Below are 18,984 nucleotides of genomic sequence, written 5' to 3' on the forward strand. Positions count from 1 at the left end.
GCCACGGGCTTCATAGTGGCTAACATCTGTTGAAATGTTGACATAGGTCTCTCAATCCCAAGTTCAGAATTAAGATGAATTCTGGATAATGCCTTTCAAGAGAATCAACAAAGAAAGCTTCAACCTCTGGACACCAACTTTCTGTATACCTGCATGATCAAGGGAACAGAGCTCCTCCAGCCTGAATCATTACTGATGTTTCAGTCAGGCAGCTTAACATATAGATTTGATAATCATAAAAGAGACTCTTACTTTGTTGGTGTATTACAGCTTAGATGTGGAATGCTTAGCTGGTTATTTTACGCCACATTTTCACATAGTCAAGCTTGAAAAAGAAAGGTAACAAATAACTAAGGATTAACATTAGGCTGCTTGTATTGTAAGTGGGAGGACATTCAGTTAGAGTGATTTTCAGAACTTCTGCCCATCAGTAGCTACGCATCAAAGCCTGCTTAATCTTCCTCTGCTGCTGCTTTGGATATTGCTCTTTTGGGGAGCTATTTTTCAGCCCACACTAGGCTGAAAGTGTGACCACAGCAGGTATTCAGCACAACATTCTTGCCATTTCTTGCTATTTAAGTCTGGAAAGTCCTAAACCACTATAAAAGTCTCTTAAAGAAAGGCATTGGAGGAAATATTTCCATTCCTATGAAAAAATTTCCATTCCTATGAAAAAATTTATCTGCTCCTCCCTTTCAGCTGTAATGTCTCTGCTGAAGAAAGCTCACTGTAACTACCATACCTGATTTTTCCTGTGAGAAACTCTGGAGCAGTCAACTCTTATCCTTAGGAGAAGAGGATCAGGTTGGAGAACATTTAAACAGATGGAAAATGAGGGACCTGATGTGAGAACTGATGAGGGAGTAGACCAATGTCATTGTGAGGCATCCACGATTATGTCTGAAAGGCTGTGGAGATCGAGAAAAATTCCCAAGGATTGCAAGAAAGCTGATGTCACTTCTGTCTTCAAGAAGGGCAAGGATACACAGAATGGCAGATGAAACAGCCTCAGCTCAAACCCTGGGAAAGCAATGGAGAAACTACTCCTGGAAACTGCTTCCAAACACACAAAGGATGAGAAGTAGATCATGAGCAGGCAGCAAGGATTTGTAATGCCTGACCACCATGCAAAGAAATTGCTGACTTAGCTCATGAAGGGAGAGCAGCAGATGTTTTTTTTCCTGACTTGTACAAGACTTGCATCACTGCCTCCCATAACATCCTCATGGACAAACTCATGAAGTACAGGCTAGAAAAGTGGCCAGTGAGATGGACTAAATGCTGGCTGAGCTTTGGAGCTGAGAGGGCTTTAGTAAATGCCACAAAATCCAGTTGGAGACAAGTCACCAGCAGCTTATACACTGTAGCCACTGCAGTGCATAACATATTAATTAATAACCTGGACTGAGTCCCTGGATGGGACTAAGGGGACTCTCATCCTCCTCACAAAGGATACTAAACGGAGAGGAGTGGATGACAGACCAGGTGGATGAGCTGACACTCAGGGGAACCTCAACAGGCTGGAGAAAAGGGTTGTCAGGGATGCCACCACATTCAGCAAATGCAAAAAGCAATTCCTCCTCTTGGGCAGGAGTGGTCCCTTTGCATGCCAGGGCCCAGCTGACTGAAAAGCAGCTTGGCAGGGAAGGATCTGGAGGTCCTGGTGGATGCCAAGTTGACTATGGGCCAGGAATATGCTTGTATGGCAAAGATGGCCAGTGGGATCCTGATTTGCTTTAGCCAGCAGGTCAAGGGAGGTGACCCTTTCCCTCAACTCAAGCCAGGGTACACACATCTGGAGCTCCTCAGTGCATGATATTGATTTAGTGGAGCAGGTCTGGTAGTGGGATCCACCTGCCAAGAAAAACACAAACACGCTGAAGAGAGTCCAGCACTGAAAATTACAACACTGGAGCATCTGTCAGTGCGGAGAGAGGCTGAGAGGGCTGGAACTGTTCAGCCTGGAGAAGAGTCAGTGAGGGTATTATAAAGGTGCATAAATCACTGGCCAGAGTGTGTAAAGAAGACAGAGGCAGCCCATTCTCATGGCCCTTCATGAAAGGGCAAGGGGCAACAGACACAAATTGAAACACAGGAAATTCCATTTAGATGTCATAAAAAACTTTTTACTGGAAGAGTGGTGGAACACTGGAGCAGGTTGCCCAGAGTCTTCTTCCCTAGAAACATTCAAAGCTGAACTGGAGAACTCCTAAGAAACCTTCTCTGCTCAGCCCTTCTTTGAGAAAGGGTTGGCTTAACAGTGTCCATAGTTGCCTTCAAATCCAACCACCCTGTGATCTTGTGGTTCTGAGTCTTTGCTGGACAATTCTTCCCTACCTGGTTTTCCAGTTGGGTAGGTGACAGCATGTAGGGTTTAACATAGCAATTGCCAAATATTCACCTAATTTTTTCCAAGGGTTGATTGTGCAAAAAAAGGAAATTAAATGTATCATCAAAGGTCTCAAAGACTCAGCATTAAGATGAAGAAAGTGAGAAGGGAGGAGCATGCTTTTAGGAGATATTATTTCATGCATCTTACCACAAAATAAAATGCTACCATAAACAGGATGGATGCTGGATACCAGCAGCTGTTCTACTCTGCAAAATGCTCGGTGCTGCAAATCCATTCCAATTCAGTTCAAGTTTGAATGTCTCCTTATGGATTTCTGAGGAATGCCAATATCAAATAATCATCTGCAGTCATCACCACAGTTTCCAAAGCTGTTCCAGCATAGATGTCACAGCTGGAACAGCATAGCTGTCATAGCCATCATCCCCCCTAATCTGAGATGTCTCCCCAAGACTCAGATGCGTGATCACTGTGCAGCCAGGTTATCAAAAAACGATATTTTTGCATTTGAGTCTTCTTGGACTCAGTTCTGTCACAGCCCAAAGGAGACATCTGAGAGAAAACTCTCACTCCTACACCCCCAGCTCACCTGAGAATGAGAAGTGGGACCCCTCATGAGTCAAACAGTGACAAAGAGCCCTTGAGTCAAAGATGAACACAGCTGTTCACTGTGTTCACATGTGTCAGTAGAACTTCTCCAAAGTTATCAGCACTAGTGATGTGTAAACAATATAGTACTGTCTTTTTGACAGTAAAGTGCCTAATTCTTGAATGTTCAGTGACTGAGAAATAGGTCCATCTACCATTGTACATGGTCATGGGGGCCTTTGTTAACCTCAGCAGTTATCTAGAGGGTGTTCATGATGGGGAATATATCCCCTTTTATTTTGTAATCTTTACAGATGAAATAAAGTGTAAAACGGGCTGTGCAACAGCCGTTCAAAAATCTCCATGTGACTGCATATTACACTGTCTATGATTGCTCCTTTTTCTTGCGTTTGTTTTTATTCTATTTACATATTTCTTTTCTCTTCATATATGGACATCCAGATTGCTGAAGATTTATTGAGTTCATCTACCATTATTCTTCCAGCTGAAGCACATTTATTTTGCAGTACGTCTGAAGTTGCTTCCATATATCAGCTATGAGGCAGTGACACACATGCAGATATGAAAAAACTTCACTTGTCGTTAGGTAGCTGTTGTTTTCTTCTGGATTTGGAGACAATGAAGGAAGTTAGAGCCTAAAAATACTGATTTGAATTATCCAGCTACCCCCCATGACTTCCACTTGCATTTTTAACAGTGAAATGCCCAGGTTCACTTTGCTTTGGATGTGTTGTGATCACGTGGAGGTCACAGCATTTTTCAAAAGAAAGCAGTTACTTTGCAGTATCTACAGTCTATTTTTGGAAGTATTCAGTGGCACAGTGCATCAATGCCTGCTTGCCCTGAACAACTACAAAGCACTGTATGGAAAGCATGTTTCACACAGAAATGGAGCATCCAGATCACCTATTGCAAGTTCTGAAGTGCTACTACATGGAATAGATTGTAGTGGGAATGAAATTGATTATTCTTGGTTGGGTTTATTGCTATAATTGTAGTCTTGAGGTTGAGAAATCAGCGTTTTTCATCAGTAGCTCAGCACTCTCTCGTCCTAAGCTTTAGAAGGTTACTCTGGAAACAGACTGGATGAAAAATAGGCGGTGCCACCTATATATGTGTATATACATTTAGTTATTTTGAGTTGGAACAGTCAAATCAGCAACGGTAACATCCTAAGCTGGTGCAAAGTCTAATATGGGGACAATCTGACAGAAGCTTCCTGTGTCAAACCAGCAGACATGTGGGAAAAGGCAAAAGGTAACTCCCTGGGGACCTCCAAGACAGGATTCTCCCTGGTAGGGAAGTCTCTCCTTGTTGGCACAGTGGGGGAACAATTTCAGCTGCGCAGTGTTTAATGCACTAACAAATTTCTGTTGGAGCATCTGATGTAGCTGCTCAGCTGGTGAGTTGTCTCCTTAGAGGCGAGAGCCAAATTACTCCGGAGGTTTATAACACAGTTTGATGCCTCTGATCCTAGAGCTGTGCACGTGAACTGATGGTACTATGTTCTGAACAAAAAAGTGCCTTGAACCACACTGTTTTTGGAAGTCAATGGGAAAAAGAAGCTGGAGACTTCTTAGTGAACTTGGGCATTCAAATGGATGATGGTTAGAGACCCATTGCACCTTGTTGGTTATTTGATATGAATCAAGCTTAGGTCATCCTCTCCTCTCCTCTCCTCTCCTCTCCTCTCCTCTCCTCTCCTCTCCTCTCCTCTCCTCTCCTCTCCTCTCCTCTCCTCTCCTCTCCTCTCCTCTCCTCTCCTCTCCTCTCCTCTCCTCTCCTCTCCTCTCCTCTCCTCTCCTCTCCTCTCCTCTCCTCTCCTCTCCTCTCCTCTCCTCTCCTCTCCCCTCCCCTCCCCTCCCCTCCCCTCCCCTCCCCTCCCCTCCCCTCCCCTCCCCTCCCCTCCCCTCCCCTCCCCTCCCCTCCCCTCCCCTCCCCTCCCCTCCCCTCCCCTCCCCTCCCCTCCCCTCCCCTCCCCTCCCCTCCCCTCCCACCACACCACACCACACCACACCACACCACACCACACCACACCACACCACACCACACCACACCACACCACACCACACCACACCACACCACACCACACCACACCACACCACACCTCTTACCTCCTAATGCTGTGTAAAGACCAATTTTATAAATGCAGAAAGGTCAAACTGGCGGATTTGCTCTTCCGGATAGTGGGACCTGTATTTCTCAGCTGCACAGTTGTCCAGGCTTGTTTCCTCTACCTGCCATCCACTGTCTTGAGACTCTTCTGTGGGTGGAGTGGTGGGAACTCCTCTTTTGTACAAGTAATTTCTCCCTTCAGCTGGTACTAATTTCACATTTCAGTCTCTTTTGCTTCTTTGCATTTCTGGACAAACATGTGGATCTGTAGATCTGTGATAAAATCATATAAAACAGTCCTTTGTAAAATAAACTTTAATTTTATTTAAGGTTCTGAGCAACATGAAAGCATTACTTGACCTAGAGTTCAAGATGCCGTATGTTATTGTCAAATATCCAATAAATTTAAAATACATTAAAAAGTGTCAAGCAACAAAAACCAAGAGGACAAGAGATTACGTGTGCTTTCCAGTCAAGTCACTCACTCACCTAATTTCCTCTCTTGTAAAATTAATACTTCTGGATATATTTGAAATCTCCAAAGAGAAAAATCTATGTGTTGTTTCTCCAGCTGCTGTGTGTTTCAGCAGCATGTTGTCGAATTGCATGTTCTTTATCCAGCTCCTTTGGGATGTGTAATGTACATCACAATAAGAAGCCAAGGATGATACAAATAATTATAACATGCGATACAAGCCCACTGTTATAAAGTCAGTCTCTCAGCAAATTCATCAACTTGACACATGAAGTACAGTACCACTTTTATGTAAATGACTTGCCTAATCCTGCTGGGCAAAATTACTCCCTGATGTAAACTCTGTTAAATTCAGTGGAGTTACACCAGGAATTCATTCTTTTGCTTGTGAGATCTGGAGCTACATTTTGTGTATCTCGTTCATCTGGAAACCATGGTAATAAGAAAATGAGTGAAATCATTTGATTATGAGATTCAGAGGTATTATATTCTCCTTTGTTTAAACCAAAAGACCACCTTAAATATTATACATTATTATAGTTTATGAATATGAAGTATTTACTTAGAAAATTATATTGATTTCTAAAATTCTTAAAGGCCAATGAAATTTCCAAAAGAAATTGACTGGTTTCCACTGACTCTGGCAATATTTGGATCAAGAATTAACAGAGGCTTAATAATTAGAACATAAAAACACATTGACATTGTAAACTGCTGCAAAAGAAGACATTCAAATGAGACTGAAACAAGCATGTAAGGTAACTACTGGCTTTTGTTTGGCTTATATATCAACCCCCCCCCCCGCCAAACAATACCAAACCACCCCCCTACCCACCAAATTGCTAAACAATTAAAATCCTGTAACTCATAAGTAGACTAAGGTGGTAAAAAATGTGCCAGTTATCCTGAAGTTTAAAATTATACATAAATAGTGCCACCCAGCTTTTATCTGTACAAATGATTTGTCTTTAAGAAACTATAATGCTACCATGCATGGAGCCTAAATTAAATTTTGATAAAAAGTAATATTTGGGAAGTTCCTGGATATATCCAAGTTTCATAGCATGGCCTCATCCAGGATGCTAAATCTGAACATCCAAGGCTTTGGTTTATGTCACAGAACCCTGAGATACTGACAGGAGTGAGTCCTACAAATTCCAGGTTTAGGTTTGTGTCATCAAATCAAAGTCTGTCACGACCTGTTTTTCTTTTATATCATTTGCCAGACTGAGAGAGGACTTGTTCTTTTCTTCAGAATTCTTGTAAAAAAGGCATGTGCTATGAAGTGACCCCACCTCTTTGATGTCAGATTTCTGTCTATAGGGGGGGAAAAAAGGGACTAAAAACCCAATGCAAACCAGAAATATACAAAACCAAACCAAACCATACAACTTCCATATAATTTTGAGCATCTGGATTCAGATTTCCTGATGTGACATGGGAGAACCATTCAAAATTCCAAACTTCTTATCAGAGAACAGAAACCATTGCTTTGGCTCAGCTGACAGAGGCAAGTGGGATGATCAGAATAATTTCAACAGCTTTCTCATTCCATCCCCACTAACCAAACTGCCGGTTGGGTGGTTTCAGAAAGTCTCTTCATCTTGGCTTCTGCCTGGTCAGCTCTTTACAACAGTTTTGTGTCACCTTTCTCTCCACTGCTGAGGTTAACGGAAAGAGTCTAAAGCAACGAACCTAAAGAAATCTTTGTGGGTTTTTTTTGGAATGGTTATTAATCAAGTTTCAAGGTAGACCACTGCTAGACAAAAGCAGAATCAGGTTGAGTAAAACATGTGTCATGGCTTCTATCATTTTGAGTATTGTCATTGAAAGAAAAAAAAAAAAAGGCAGACCTTATACACCCAGGTTTGCTTGAAAAAGTCACCCAAAACGATTTGTATGTTGGAAATGTACCTTTTTCTTTTTTTTTTTAAATATCTTCTGCCCTGCAGATGGTCTGCTGTGATGACATACACCTGTTCAGCGTCAGCTATTACCCACAGCGACATATGGCAACTCACATATTGCCTGGGCTGAGGGGATCTGGGATTCGGGTCACCTGGGGTCTGTTTTCAAGTGGTGTGATGGCTGCTGTGGGAAACACAATGACTGACAGAAAATCACTGCTCGTCTCACCAGCAGAAAAATGTAGATGTCTTTTATAAAAGCCCAGCAGCTGTATCTTAACTTTGCTGTGTAGGTGCAGACAATACAGGGATAAGCCTCTTCAGCAGACAGCAGAGTGGAGGTGCAGTGCTGTCACTTTGAATATTTTTGGTGGTGGGAGTTGCTCAATGGGGAGAAAATTGGCTGTTATGGTAACAAGTTTTGAAGGGTTCTGGCTCAGGAGGGCTGAACTGCCTCACAGCATAATGAAACTGTGGACCTCTGTCCACTGCTAGAACAACATGTAAGATGAAGCCTCTGTAGATACCAAAAGGTGCAAGTGATTTATTTGTTCCTCTGCTACATCTAGTTTGTGTGGGCTGCCACAATACTGTAGGATACAACAGAAGGTAGGTTGAGAGAGAAAAAGTTTGGTGCTCTCTGGAAGCTGGGCTGCTAGCAAGTGGAAGATATAGTAAAAAAAAGAAAAAGCAGGACATTTTTTATCTGCATTTTTCACTGTTGTTGAAGGAATTTGTCTCTCTGGAAAAGACTGTTACTGTGATCTTTCCAGGAGAAACAATGCAGGGAACTCATGGGTCCCACTGTAGTTTTGAGATGTTCTTCTAAATATTGTTGAGTTTGAGTTTTAGATAGATTTCTGGTGAGTAGCTAAATTTCTTGGAACTTGTCCAAATCAAATAGAAAATGAGAGCTTTTTAGAGGCCCAGCATACCCCCCACATTTCTCAAAGTGATGAGACATGTCTTTTTCTTCCTTGCTGATGTTTTATTCTGTATTTGCAGTTGACGAGGGCAACTGCATTGCAGCTGAAGAGAAATCTGAAACAGAACAAATTACTTTTGTAAAACCTTATTTTGAGCATCTCTACCTCTGAATCCAGCCAGCGACTACATTTAATGAACTGTGGAGGAAATGCTTTGAAGTTTGAATAAAGGAGGTCTGATTTTTTTTTCTGTGTTCTAATTTTCAGTGCCTCTTCGGTGTTTCAGATTGAGTTTAGCCCTCATACAATAGGACTAACATGTCTGTGGAACACATTTTTTAGCCCTGGTTATGGTGGACAAGATCTTTCTCTTATAGCAATAAATCTGAAAACCTCTGAAAACAACTTTCACCCATGCTCCTGGTTTAATAAGACATTTCCACATGTACCACAGTTTAATATAGAGGTTATTGTAAAGAAAGCAATAGAATTATTCAAACAAAGACACTATTTTGCAGCAGGGCATTCCTTTTTTTTTTTTTTTGGAACTCTATGTGTCACAAATCCTAAGTTCTTTGTCTTTCTCCTACAATTTCCTACCTAAGGAAAATAGTTTAATGGCCAACAGGTCAGACAGATTTTGTAGACATTATTCAAGGGATAACTCCTCAATGGAGTGAGGACTGAGAATACTAACACAAAACTAATCAATGTTCTCTATTAAAAAAGTTCATTCTAAATGGCAAATGATTATCCCTTTCAGTAATAATTTTTGTAATTTGTAGCTTTCACTGAAAAACATCACCTTGCTGGTCCCAGTAATGCAAAGGTTTCAACAGCGAACTCCCACATGGTCTCCTCATTTCCATTGTTTTTATTTATACAGGTGAATGGTTCTGAAATGAGAAAAACAATGAGGAAGGCAGAGGCAAAATAAAAGTTGTGAAAAATTATTCTGAAAAATGTCATTTACCTCCCTTAGAAAGCATGATATCTATATACTTAGACACTGCTCCTGCAACATCACAGACAGCTTTTTCTTCCTATTAGTTTCACATAGGATTCTATTACTTGCTATATTCAAATGGAACCCATTGAAATTTGTGGAATTATTGATGTTTACCTGCAGTATGAATAGTAAAATATGAGTCCAAGATGAGAAGAAGAAGGTCATTTCATGTCAGAAAATGAATTTTAATGTCAGAAAATATTCATTTTAATATACTGCTTTCTAACAATCCAGGTATTCCGTCTTTTAATGGTGCTGAAAGAATGAAATCAAAGTGGGGAAACAAAACAATGGAACACCTTCTTAGCACCAGGCTACTGAGTAATTTTAGTTCTGGGTCATCCATTCAGGATCTTGAGGAGTACAGATGTTTTATTTTCCATTGCTGGACAATAACCATGTGGTGAACGTCAATTGCTCCATGTTTATGAAATGGTATCTGGGTTTAATTTCTGCTGTCTGTCAATTGGAGCCTTTGATCTTGGCCTGGAATTATTTTTTCCACTTCACTCTAAGTGACTAGAGGCTACTGCTGTCATTGACTCTTCAATTCCTGATCTCACTTTGCCAAGATGTAAAAGATTTATTTACAGGAATTCTTCCAAATATGATCCTTAACTGTGTTGTTTTTTTTTTTCTTCTGTCCTCAAGGTATTTTGTAGTGAGCTGTCATTGGATTAACCTGAAGTAAAATACCCAGCACAAGGCAGAATGGAAGAGAGTCTTTGTGAACAAACAGATGTATTTAAGCAAAAAAGTTCAGTTTTAATAACTAATTGCAGCTGGGATTTTAATATACTCTTCTTTTTTGAATCAAACTGAAATTCTTGGTGATATGTGTTAAAAATTATGGTTTAAATTTCTGATGATCAAGTTACATAGATTAAAGTAATGGATACCAGACTCTGCATCAATGCAGTTATAAATATGGATGAAATGAATATACATTACACAGTGTTATAAATCTCCATGTTCAAGGAAAAGCATAAATCTCCATCACCTTTTCCTCCTTGGGATATGAAAGGTAGAGCTATTTTTACAGTGTTTTCGATGAAATTACAATGTGGGTAATTTGCTTGTTCTGAAAGACTTCTGCATTTTTGCAGGCACTCAGGTAGCATTTTACTTACAATGGCGTATCATTTAAACACACAAAGTAGTGTGCACTGGGAGGAGCCACGTGACTTTCCAGACATGAAGACAAGCAGGATGATTGTGCATTCAGAGACATTTATAAGTGTGTATGACATTTGTAGAGGTTTCTGCCCCTGCAGACATCTGCCAGGTGTGGCATAATGACATCCCTTTCCACTGTTTCCTTCCGGTGCTTGTCAGTGTGCAGCCAAACATAGGTAAATAAGATGTGGTAAATGCCTATGGTTAGAGGGAGAGGTCTGATTCTAATCCATGACAAACCACTTGCCTCTCAATGCGCTCTGCCGGGGAAAACCACAGTTTTTTGGGTTTTTTTTTGGTTTGGTTTGGTTTGGTACAGCCACAGGGACTTCAATGAACTGCCGAGTTAAAACGCTTTATCTCTGATCTTCAGCTGGTTTCTGATGCATTAGGAGATAGAGATATGGAGTTTTTCCTGCAAGGCACAGCTCTCAGCCCTCATCCAGAAGGAATTTGCCACCCTTCCTGCAGGCTTTTAAGAAGCCTGTGCTCTCCTGTGAAGCACACATGGAGAATCACCAGTCTCTCTGCTCTCTGCGGGGATGGGTCCTTGTCCTCATCCTGTTTCCAGTGGCCAGAGGAGTGGTCACCTCAGGGTGGCCCCAGGAGTGGCAGGAGCAGCACTTCTCTGCTATGTGTAGAGACAGCCCTTGTCGTGGTCTACTTTTCAGTCCTCATGAGTGGAGTCTAAATTCTCTTAGACACTCCAGGGAAAGGGCTAACAGGCTGTTTTCGTAATATGTCCTGGCTTTTGGATGGGCTATTAGTCAATGAGAGAGACAGCAATCTAGGATAATTGGAAACATCGTGGGGATTGGGAGAAAGGAGATTTTTTGCTTTGTTTTCTTTGTGAGTGATTTTGATCCTTCAACACAAACAGGACTGCTTAAAGATAACAAGAACTCTTTCTGGTCAGCAGATTCTGTGGAGAGCAATTAAGGAGCTTTTCTGATGCCTGGAGGCTATCACAAAGCTCTCTCAAAAGAGATGTATAAAATCATGCTCCAGCCGTGAAAACAAGAACTGGCTAAAATCTGACCATGAGCTTGAGCCAAACTCCTTAATACCCTAGGAGGCAGTGAGATCAAACTATTACCAGGAAAATACCCATCCATTTAATGACATAAATATTAATGGTGAACCTAGTTCAAAGCTACATTGAGAAGTTCCTTCACATTATATGTTTGGGGGGGGGGGGGGTTATCTTAGCTCCATTTCACGTTTCAGGAAGTTTTTCAGTTTTTCACACTGATATTGATGCTAATTGAATCAAAATTTGCCTAAACTTGGATTTCTCACTGATAAACCTTCCTTCTGCTATTTGGTGCTTCAGAAAAGTGAAACTGCTGAGCTGAGAAACATCACATTTTCTAATATGTGGTCATGTGAGTTTTGAAGCTAAGTGATCTTCTCTTCATACTGTCATGAGTGCAGCTCATGCAGGAATACTCCAGCCTTCCTGGAAGTCTGAGCTGGTGCACCAAAGATCTGAATTATGATAACATCTATTGGGAATGGGCAAAACCCACAGAAGTCGATGGACAGGTGAAGTTAACTGAACACTGAACCTTTAAATATCCTCCTGTAGCTGGAGGAATTACTGTAACACCATGAACCCAGTGGGTGCATTGCAAAATACGTACATAAAAACTGAGAAAATATGATAATATGCCATTTTTACATTGGAAAACCTCTGACTTGGCCACAGCTTTGTGTCCTGTGCCCTGTCCACTCATCAGGCCCAAGAATGGCCCACAGCCAGAGGAAACACCAAGACTCAGAGTAAGGAGAGTCCACCAAGACAAAAGTCATGCTCAGTGGTTTGTCCTGGCACCAGCAGTGGACAGAAAGCTGGAAAGTATTCCCGGAAGCTGACATGCATGGGGCTGGACCAGCCCAGCTGCCTGTGTCCTGGGTTCTCAGTCTGCTCTTCTGAGTTCAACAGGAGCAAGGAGCCAAAAAGCAGCAGATCAGTGTGTCCCACCCCTGCTTACAGCTGTGCCTGCTGACCCTGGTGGGTCCCTTCAAAACCTATCTCTGCGATATTTATGCACAACTTTTCTTCTCCACGGCTTCCCATGTGTCCCGTGGGATGGAGCTGCTTTGAGACCAGGGGTTGACCTCCTTGTCATTCCCCATGTTTACTTGCCTAGTGCTTAGTGCTTTGCAGGAACCATTGCATTCTCTAGTGCCTGAAATCTGCAGTCTCTCTCACACATCCCTGTCCTAATTAATGCTTCCTTTGTCTGACGCTTTTCCACCCTCCCGGCCCTCACTAAATCAATGGGCAACCTTGCATTCATTCCAGCAGGACTGGGTCAGCCCTCAGGCAGTGGGCTGAGCCTCCTGCTGCAATGAGCAGTCACCTGGCAGCCTTCCTTAGTCTCCAGCCATCACGGGCTTGCCTCTGTGGTGGCTTTTTTGGGACTGCAGGCCCTCAGTGCCCAGCCACAACAGTGACTGCCTGAAGCCCAGCTCACAGATCCAGCCCTAGGGTATTAAGGGAGATCAGTGGAGGGTATATATGCCAGATTAACCAATGCACACAAAAAGTCATGTTTTTCCAGTCCCAACTCTGGCACTTCTAGTGGCCTCCTCCTGCTTTATACCAGAGCAAAACGGGATCTCATAGCACAAGTTTCAGCTTGAGTACTCCTCTGCTGAAAATAGGGTAACCTAATCCTTCGGTGAAGCTTTTCACACCACTGTTGTGAGAAAACCACAGCATGACTCATGTCTGAAGACCAGGACCCCTCTGGAAACCAAAACTAACCATTAAGACAGAGCTGGGTTCTTAGAGCTCTCCAGTTCCACATCCTGCCCAAGGTGTTTCCAGGCTGTCATGGGATGATGAGCTGCAGCTGGAGAGCTGGGTGCAGCAGCTGGTTTGCAATCCAAACACAGCCCCAAAGCTACCATCCTTTGACTTTGGGGAGCAAGGCCAGAGGAGGGGGCTAACAGCACCCTGTCCAAGCTCCTCAGAAGCCACCCCAAACTCAGCTCCTTCTGAGTATGGTAAAACACTTCAGATAAGAGGTCTGCTCAACAGCATTGTTCACAAAAAGAGCAGTTGTAGGGTTCAGCCTATGTAAGCCAGCAATTAAATGTGCACAGCCATGCAGGGATGTGCAACCAGGCCTTAGAGGAGATCTGGTCCCATGCAGCAGCTGAATTTTCAGATATCTCTACTCTGAGAGGCAGAGCACCCAGAATGTTAGATTCTGGGAGAAACATCAGGTTTGGTTGCTGACAGAAGGGGTTTTTTGCTGCATTATTTCAATCCATTTAAGATGCTGTCATAAATTGTGGACACAGAAATATGAAACCTTCCAAAAGTGTGTATCTATCAGGTACTAGCAGCACAGGCAACATCTGTGCCACTTCTCCATGGGATGACTTGCACAGCTGAAAGACAAAGCAGCAGCTGTCCCTGACATGGAAGTCAGGATCTGATTGGGTGTCTGACTAATCTTTGGACATGGAGACTTTTTTCAAAAAAGTACAGAGTCAACCACCAGCCAGAAAGAGAATTTTCATCACTTTTATTGCTCTTCTGATGGGTTTCTTAAAAGCAAAAGCAAGTAAAATGTCGACTCCCTGAGAAATATTGCAAAACACCATGGTTATGCTGAAAAAAGCTGCACCAAAAAAAAAAAATCAGTTGTATATTTTGAGCTGTTTTCTTGGGAAGATGATGAACATTTTCAGTGAAAGGCCTGTGATCAGACCTCAGTTTTGTTGACAAGTCCTTCTGGATCCCGATCAAATAAAGTCAGGAGGCTACACGACTTTTAACATCCATGCACTTTGTGACACAGCAGGAAGAAGACGTGGCCTGATACATGGTAATCCTCTACATGTGGCCACCCTGGCAGTGGTCTGAGATCAGTTTTTCAGTTCCTCAATGCTCCTTTCTCCTCAAGTCTATTTCCTCAACACAAGTTGTATTCATATGACAGCCAATAGGTTCTTTGATGTGTCCTGTAGAGCAGTTTAGTTCTTTAATCTTTTGAAAATGCCTTCATCAGACGAGCATGGTTTTTCACCAAACCCTGAGAAGATCTCAGGAGCTGCCTCAGTTATTACAGTGTGGTTTAAGATTTTTGTCACATACCACCAGGGCAGGAGGAGACTCTGCTGACCTTTTGCAGAGGTGCTGGCCAGTGAGATCCCCAAAACTACAAATGAGCTGCTCCCTAGCGCCGCCCCTTTAGGCATCACATCTTTCCCTGTCATGGAGGCCTTGTTTTCAAGCTAGAAAATTCTGAGTTAGCTAGTACTGCGCCAGAAACTGGGGCATGGTATGTTTTCCATTCCAGCTCTTTGCTTGGGAGAATTCAGCTCTATGGAGTCACAATCTAGTCCATTGTCTGCTGCTGGAGCATGGAGGAATTCTGGCAAATCTTCATGGAGGTAGAACGTTTTAACATCCAATGGCTCAGAAAAAGTTCAATCTTGTCTTATTCTGTAGATATAATATTTTTCTATTCCTGTTTTCTTATTAAATATAAACTGCTGTGTGTGATTTCTTATGTATTAATATAAACTATAAAATATGCCTGAATTAAGGACTATGGGAGAAATCTTGTAACAACATTGCACAAATGATATCTTTTTTTTTTTCTTCAGTGTTTAAAAATAGTGAATCTAAATTCTTTATGTCAAGGGATATTTAAGTTGGCTGGAAGGATTAATTTATTTTTATTAGTGTCCCAGAATATTTTGCACTGGAGGGACCCTGTGATCAACGTTTTGATGTTGCCCAACAGTATTTTTGTTTCTCTTCTAGCTGCTTTCAGTCTGCTGCTCTGCAAGCAGTCTGAAGCCCAAGTTCAGTCAGAGTTGTTGTAATAGGTGCTTATTAATTGAGGTTCCTTTAAAAAAATACTTGGCAATTCTGTCACTGCACTGTCTTATCTGTGAAGCCAGGCTGCCACTAAAGAGACATTAACACACAGTCAGCCACCACCCAGCCTCAGCCTGCAAGCTCTGGTGACCATTTGGGTGGCAAATGACATCCAGCTCTGCTCAATGGGCTCATCCCCATGTCAGGACAGACAACGACAAGCAGCTAATTTAGAGGCCTGAATATTTTGAGTCTCTGAAGGTTGAGAAGAGTTTTCAGGATGTTATAAGAAAATGTTAAGATCCAGAAACTGGGGAAAAACCATTTCAGGCTGGGTCCCAGAATGCAATTAGCCCTGCCCTGTCTTGCAATCTGCTGGGTACAAATATAATACTTATCACCTCAGCAGTGGGGAACCACCAAAGAGTACAGCTCAATTCAACCCCTGCTCCTTCACTTTTTGCTGTGCTCGGTTCAAGACATCCTATAAAAACTTGTTTCCAATAGCTCTCTAAATATCTCATTCAGATATCTCATCTTAGTCGACCATCCAGAATATATGTCTCAAAATGGAGACAATCTTGTTCCTAGTTTTTCTGTGCCTCAGTTTCTCATCTCTGAGCTGCAAAGCTCCATGGACAGCAGTTCTATACACAGAAAGCAGTGTACAGTTCCAAAGTAGCTGATATGAGTATATATGATCACACACACACATTCACATACAGAAAGAGAGTTGCTGATAGGCAAAACAGGGGGAGAAATTCACCTCAGACCCACCTTTTTGTTTCAATAAGAGATAAGTTGAGTGTGCTCTATTCCATAGCAGTAATGAAACATCTTTTCAGTGTGCCTAACAGGGCATACATTTTTGGACATGAAGTCATAGCGATCTGTGCCAGCAGCAAGACTAAACCTATCAGAATGTGAAAGCATTGGTGGTGACCCTGGAGAGAAGAGCACTTACCATTGTAAGTGAACCAACAAAGATATTCTGCCCAATAATGTACATAACGGGTGAAAACTGTACCAAACAAAATGGAAATTTAAATGAGGATTGCATTCTATGGGCTAACAATAAAGGCATTAATCAAAGCATACCTGCATAAATGTGAACCCATATGTTCCTCACACGTGCAAAGAAAGAAAAGGTTGGCATGAACATAAGAGACAGGGCTATTAGGTAGCACATTACTGTTTACATGGGGGGGGGGGGGGGGTGTTATTGTGTCCTTTCAAGTCCTTTACATGGGACTCTTTTCCACAAAGTATTCATAGTTCCCACATATCTGAAAATATCAGCAGGTCTGGGAGCCTGCAACTGGATCCTGGAGAGCAGTTAAGACTTTCTGCTTTTTAGAAGTGAAGTCTACAGCCTGACACCCAATGCGTATTCCTCACTATTGGTGAGAGGTAGGTGAGGAACAGTGGTGTCCTCTGCCAAGCTGGTCGGCTGAGTCCTTCCCTACTGAAATATCCCTCAACTGCTTTGAGTACTGCAAGAGAACAAACATCACTTAAAAGGCATTTCCATAATCTGACCTCCTGTTTTGCTACCCATGTCATAAACTCAAGTTCATTTCCTCTCCTGGATGCCAGACACTCAGAACAAGATGTTTTTCATCTTTCACTCAAGGGCTTTCAGGTGACTACCTAAAGGCCAACCCCATCACTCCCTGCTTGATAACCGGAAGGTTTATGGGCTGCTTCTGAAGGCTCTGCTGCCACTCACAGGCAGCCACTTCCACCTTCATAAACGACCTATTGGCATTATTTGGTGTCCACACATGAGCAAAGAACACGTTGTGTCGTCTTCTAGTTGTCAGCAAGGGAAAGTGAGGCAGGCAACCAGGGGGAAAATGTGCTTGGAAGCCTGGATGCAACCTAACACGGTGGGGGTGAAGCCACAGCTGTCATTTTTAGGAGGGCTGGCAGAGGTCAGGAATGAGCTGTGACTTTGGCAACAACACAGAGAAGGGTGTGTCAGGACGTATTTTGTAAGAGTCCCCTCTCCTTGCCCCAACAGTTACCAACAGTCATCAACTCTTAAGGAACAGAGTTGTCCACTGCTAAACATCCAGGATCTGCAGCCTCCTGGGTGAAAGCTGTGCCTTCTGCACCGGTGCTTGATATTTGTGGATACTTCATGTGTGAAGCTTTCTTTTGCATTCAGATACCACCTTCATTGCCCACAACTAACACACAGCATTCGGAGTTAAGCCTCTTTCCAAACTCCTTGCTGTTAATTAAAGTTCTGCTAATAAGAGCAGAAGTAGCTCGAGTAGTTTGGGGTTAGAAAGTCCATGCTATCCTGAACGACGAAAAAGGAGGAATCTCCTCTGTTCTGACTCTGGGCAGAAAAGTCCTTTCAAAGACCATAGAAAGCATTTTAGTGGCTTCTAGTAAGTGCTGACTGTCCAAGTCCAGTATCAATAACAGGAAATAGCAGGAAACAGAAGCACCACGTCAGCACTACCAGCTAACCGCATTTTGATAGCATATGCAGGAATAAAGTCCTCATGCTGAATTAGATCTCAGAGAACTAAATCTTTACCTTCACCTGATTTTTTGTGTGTGTGTGTTTAACATCATGAGCATCACATTTGGATTCATTTAGACAAACTGATTCATTAGACGGCCCATGACCTTAATAAATTTAAATTACCAGGAAGGGGTAGTTTATCCCAGTGTCTTAGTCATAGAAATGAGTCATGATATCCACCCACACTAACCTTTGTTTGGTCTCTCCAAGTATGCCAGGGCTTGTCAGCCTTTCACGAATGGAGCACTTTGATTCCCTTCATGAGAGGACATCAAGGAAGTCTGATTGCAGGAACCAGCTCCCCGAGCAAAGACACAAAACAATACCAATGACCTTGAGAAGCTGAGGACTTGTTTTCTCCTAGGACATGATGTGCTGCTGGAGGGAAGTGTCTCACGTGACATGAAGTGAGGTAAGAATGCGGGGGGGGGGGGGGGGGGGGGAGCGGGGCCTGTGCTCTTCCCACAGGCTGCCAGACTGCTTCTTTTGGAAAATACTCTTAGGGGGAGTTTCCACAAACAGCGAGGAGCAGAGAGAACGTCAGGATTTTGTTCTTCTTCTGAGCATTTAGCCACAGTCAAAAGTGAACCAATGTACTGAAGAAACATTAACAGAAGAAAAAGATGAACTCCTAAAAATTTTCTTTCCTGCCTACCCTAGGAACTCTAACCATGGTCCAAAGCCATGGCAAGAGATATTTCAGCCCTCCTTGGAAACTGTTTCTGGAGATAAATACCTAAGAGATACATGAAATCTACTTTAGTAGTGCATTACTTTGGGCAGACAGGCAAAAACACTCAGACCAGCCATAACTTGAGTCTGACAAGAGCCTTGAAAAGTGCATCTTGACAGTCTTCCCAGATGACCAGGAAAGTCCTTGAAGGACTTTCCAAATTCTGATGTTAGACTGCAGAAAGCACTGCAACCCTGAGATGTGACTTAAGGAGATCATCACTAGTTAAACACACCCCCACACGCTCCCATTCGAGCTCCCTGTGCAAAACACAACACAATTCCAGTAACCTTGAGAAG

At 42.6% G+C, this 18,984-nt stretch overlaps 1 long non-coding RNA gene across 3 annotated transcripts in view; it reads right to left on the minus strand.

Annotated features, from left to right (window-relative positions):
* Positions 1-3,019: 3,019 nt before the first annotated feature.
* The window catches only part of LOC136288953 (uncharacterized), a 56,342-nt gene continuing 40,377 nt past the window's right edge, over positions 3,020-18,984 (minus strand). For 2 of the 3 annotated variants that reach the window (XR_010720668.1, XR_010720670.1), the window contains exons 2-4: positions 9,188-9,278; positions 5,074-5,347; positions 3,020-3,562 (exon numbers count right to left, since the gene is read on the minus strand). This is a non-coding gene — a long non-coding RNA (uncharacterized lncRNA). Of the gene's footprint in view, positions 3,563-5,073; positions 5,348-9,187; positions 9,279-18,142; positions 18,344-18,984 lie in introns of those variants that run through there. The other variant, XR_010720669.1, reaches the window with a different exon arrangement.

Source organism: Chamaea fasciata, unplaced genomic scaffold (genome assembly GCF_029207755.1).
Source record: "Chamaea fasciata isolate MVZ Bird 193981 ecotype frontalis unplaced genomic scaffold, bChaFas1.0.hap1 SCAF_4, whole genome shotgun sequence".
NCBI classification, from domain to species: domain Eukaryota; kingdom Metazoa; phylum Chordata; class Aves; order Passeriformes; family Sylviidae; genus Chamaea; species Chamaea fasciata.